Genomic DNA, 5,000 nt, shown 5'->3' on the forward strand with positions numbered 1-5,000 from the left:
TTAATCACCTGGACGGCCCATCAGCCACCAAGCGCACAAGTAGTTTAGGACCCCGTGAATCTCAAGCAGAACTGGAATGGGGAGCCAGGCCAAATCATAGCCAGCTCAGGGCCAGATCAGTGCCGGGTCTGTGCCGTAGGTTTTGGGGCATGGTGGAACCGTGGTAGTGTGCCTGCCTGAGAAATGGTCAACTGTGGTTCCTCACACATCTTTGACTAAAAGTGTCAATGCAAATTCATCATGTGACTGATGTTACAAACTGAGGGTTTTTAATTGTGCAGCTTCCATAGTATTTATCATTAAGTTTCTACTTTTATGGAAACGTATACTTGATTGATACTTGCTTGACATGGAAAAAAAATATGTCAGTCTTTGTGCTGCAGTGGAAGTATTAAGTGTGACTTTTGTTTACGTAAGCCCATCTGCTAAATCTCAGTTACTTCACTTTATCGGGACCAGATGAGAGCGAGGCCTAGCGTTACGAGGTCGTGTCCAGGCGAGCGGTAGGTGCTCTCTGTGCAGGTGACTGGGCAGGAGAGAGAGGGGAGATCATGTGTTGATCTCACTGGTTTGAAAAAGGGTCCTTCTGCTTTAGTTCTCCTTTTTAACACTCATTCTTTTGTTTCCCTCTCTTTTTTACGTCAGCACTTCCTCTTTCTCATCTAACTTTCTCTGACATCCTTCCTCTCTCTCTCTCCCTCCCTCTCTCTTTCTCTCTCTTTTTCTCTCTCGCTCTCTTTCTCTTCTTTTTTTCCTGGATGCGACTGCGCTGTGGCTGGCAGTGGCGGCACACGAGGCGCTCTGCAGATGGTGCGTCTCTACGAAAGGTGAGAGGAGAGATGGATTTCATGCAAAACAGACACAGAAAAAGAGAGAGAGAGAGAAGAAAAGGAGAGAGAAAAAGAGAAAGAGAAGGAAGAAGAAAAAAAGAGAGAAAGAAGGAGAGAGAGAGAGAAAGAGAGAGAGAGAGAGGAGGATAGAGACAGAGAAGGAGGGAGAGAGGGAGAGGATGGAGAAAAAGAGAGAGAGAAAGAGTGAAAGAGAAGGAGGGAGAGAAAAATAAAGAGAGGGAGAGAGGCAGAGAAGGCGGCGCGTCGGCGTGTGATTGATACGCGTTGTGCCACGGGCACATGCGGGCACCCCCCACAAGCCTGGCGTAGGGAAGCTGGTGCCCGGCGTAGGAGGGAGATGGCATGGTGCATGCTGGGGGGGTGGAGGGGTGAAGGTGTAGGGGGGTCTTTATCTCTCTCTCTCTCTCTCTCTCTCTGTCACTCTCTTCTTCTTGTCTTCTTGTCCCTGTTCACCCTCATATCTGGCTCTCTTCCATTATATTTTCTTTCCATCCTGTTAATTCTTTCTCTCAATATATTTCCTTTCTTTCTATCTCTCTCTCTCTCTCTCTCTCTCTTTCTATCCTTCCTTCTCAGCAGTTACTTTTCAGCACCTACGGCTGGGGCTGCCAAATAGAGAAACTGTGCTAAACACGGCCATGGCAGCCATGACTTCTGATCCCCCCCCCTCCCCTCCCCTCCCAACACCACCGCCACATTGCATTGCACTCTTCACCCAAGCCTTTCAAGAGAAGCAAATCAGAACAACATGCAGCTTAAATCAGGTGGAGAAGATGGGGCTAATTTGTGTCGGTGTATTTGTGTGTGTGTGTGTGTGTGTGTGTGTGTAAGTGTTTGTGTTTGTGTGTGTGTGTGTTTGTGTGTGTGTGTGTGTGTGTTTGTGTGTGTGTGTTTGTGTGTGTGTGTGTGTGTGTGCGTGTGTGTGTGTGTGTGAAGTGAGCAAGACTCCTGCTCTTTCTCATGAATGAGACGTCAGTGGGACAGGACAGCAGCTGAGGAGAGCGATACTAACAGGAGAATGTTCCGGCATATTCCGTCAGTCTTGTGGGTCTGAAGGGGACCGAGGCGATAGCTGCTCTGACCTTGGCTCCATAAAGTAGATGTCTGATGCTTTAATCGTCAGTATGAAATAATGCAGCGTTGCAGCAACAGTCACAGGCGGAAAGGCCAGATGTTTGACAGAGGCCAGGAGCTGTGTGGAGCAGTGATCTAATTATCTACAGTGTGTGGGATCGCCAGGCCACATGTGCAGATGTTTGAGTGTGCTTTACTGCTTAGGACGATGTGGGTCGGCATACTTGGGAGGTGGTTAAGTGGTTTTGACAATGACTGTTGTTGATGTTGATGTTAGACATGTTATATGTTACTTAGGGCATGGTATGGTTAAGCAATATAGCACGAGTGAGAGTGGGGTTGGTCATGGATATTCCCACGGGTGTTGTTCAGCCGTAGCCATGAGGCCGGAGGCCGAGTGGCGCAGGCAACAACAGCCGTGGGAATATCCATGACCAATCCCACGATCACGAGTGCTATATTGCTTTTATATATTGCTTTTATACAAAAAATGTTAATTTCGACATCGTTCTTACGCATCAAAAAATAGTTCCCTTTTCAATAGACAGCATCTTGGTTGCTAGGTAACCAACATTCCAGATCCCTCATTACGGGTCTTTGTGGTTTACGTGTCTTCTTGAAAGAAAATTTGAAAGTCGGGCTGAAATCACATTCATATCTAGGTTTGCTGCATGCATGTTACAAGGACACTGGGCCATGTCATGTAAGGGACATGGTACTGCAAAACAACGGAAACATAGCCTACATTGCAGAACCACTCAACTTTATGAATTTATGGTGAATAAATGTTACACTACTGTGCACAGCCTGACGTGACGATGCTAGCACGTTAGCAGCGGTTAGCTAACTATGCTAACGTTAGTTATCTACAAGTCTCCTCCAAGTGACAATCATATTATACACAATGCTGGCAATGCTGAGAACAATTAGCATCCTCGTTTATCTTACTTACATTAAGTTGACTGTGTGGCTTAATCCACAGATGTGGTGAAGCACTGTTTCGTTATGGTTTGCTAAGGAGTAACCCATTGCTTGAAATAGTGGAGAGCTGGGATGAGAACATTGTGTCAAATCTTCGCATTGTATAGCGGAGTGATTTATTATTAGCTGTGCAAAGTCTGAGTTGAAATGTCCAGGGATATTCCAACTCATGGAACGTCTCTCGGCCAATCAGAAACAAATAAATAGTTCCATAGAACCCAATTGTTGTATAATTATACATAAGTTCCTCAATTGAACACACATACACACACACACACACACACACACACATACACACACACGCACACACACACTAGCACCCCTATGACCAGAATCAGAAATCTTGAAGGCTGAAAAAACTCCTAATGAAAACATATAAAAAATTGTCCCCATAATAAATTACATTGTTTTCTTCATCCTCCATCTGGTTTGTGATGGTTCTAATATGCTATTGATGTCTGTATTCTAATGCCACAGATGAATGGAGTCTCAATCAGGGAATAGTGATCAATCAGCAACAGGCTTTTCTTCTTCTATTTCACACGATATCACAGATAAGGAAACAGTTTATGTTCACAGCCGATCAGGCTGACTGAAATATTATTCAGGCCTGGCATAACCACTGGACCAATAGCGCAGGCCTGACTCAAATAATTGGTCAATGGGACACACCTGGGCAGAGGGTATGACTATATAAGGGGCTGTTTCTCTCTCTTTGTAGGTCACTTCTCTTTTGGACACATTTCCTTTGTTGTGGGCACTTTGGTTGATTTCGCTCCCACAGCTAGTGAAGGTTTTGTGGAACACTGAAACATTTGAGGCAATTGTGCTGAAATTGGGTAGAGGCTTCGAAACAATCCCACACCCCAAAGTGAGATACTAGGTGTGTTCCTAAACAAAGCTGTCTGAAGTGCTCAGTAGCCTACAAGCAATTTACTTACACCCATAGCAGACTATGCATGCTGAAGTTCCTGAATTATCAGAAGCTAAGCAGTGTTGCGTTTGGGTGGGAGACCTTGTGAGGTGACAGAGATAATTATCTCCCATTGTTCTCAACAAAACCCTTCTGCTCTCGGTTTCTGGTTGAAACCGTGCAGTTCCTAAACAATAAAAAGTAAGAAGTTGGTCAGCGTATAACAGATGTTATCTGAAAATGAGCCACAGCTGAGAGAAGGTGTAGTGTAGCCACACTACCCACTACACCACCATGACCACGACTGAAGTATACACGGTCAATTACATAGCGCCAGCATATAAGCTTCCTGACGAAATGGGTGAAATGCATCGAGGAGTCACTTAGCCATGGCCACGTGACATGGACGTTTTGAACCACAGTGCTTTGAAAGCTTCGAAAACATGGAGAACACAGACTTGATCAGATACCTTTTTCTGCTTAATTATAATTATAACAGACACACATGAATATTAGGATAATGAAGAATAATGATAGAAAATAATACAAATTAATGATTCTGATTCACAACTCCTCCACTGTCAATCACCTTTATCTAAGATACCAAATAAAGCCTTGGTAAAACATGCATAAAACAACAGAGAAAGGACACACACACACACTCCTACACAATATCCAAGGAAATTCAGTCCCTGAGCTTTGGTGAAATGATCTCTGGGCCATCCCTCCTCCTTCAGTTCTCTCCCTCTCTCTATCTCTCTCTCTCTGTCTGTCTCTCTCTGTCTCTCTCTCTCTCACACACACACACACACACACACACACACAGACTCTCCCCCTGGTCTTTGACCTGCTGTGTCTCCATCCTACCTCGTTCTCCTCTCAGTCCCTGGGCTGGTAAGGCTGGTGGTAATAACCCAAAGGTCATGACAAAGCTACAGCTGCTGGTCAAATATTTCTCAAATTATTATTCTAAGCATTGTAAAGTATTTGAAATAACTTTAGTTATTAATATTTGATACTATTCTAAATATTCTTCTCCCACTGACACTTCCCCCTCTCCCTCTCTTTCCCTCTGTCTATCTTTCTCTCTCTCTCTCTCTCTCTCTCTTTCCTGTGCGCAGTGTGACAGTCTCTGTCAGTCTGTCGTGTGTGTGTCTCCGGATGAACGGGGGTGGGAGGTT

This window comes from Alosa sapidissima, chromosome 22 (assembly GCF_018492685.1).
Source record: "Alosa sapidissima isolate fAloSap1 chromosome 22, fAloSap1.pri, whole genome shotgun sequence".
In the NCBI taxonomy this organism is placed as follows: domain Eukaryota; kingdom Metazoa; phylum Chordata; class Actinopteri; order Clupeiformes; family Clupeidae; genus Alosa; species Alosa sapidissima.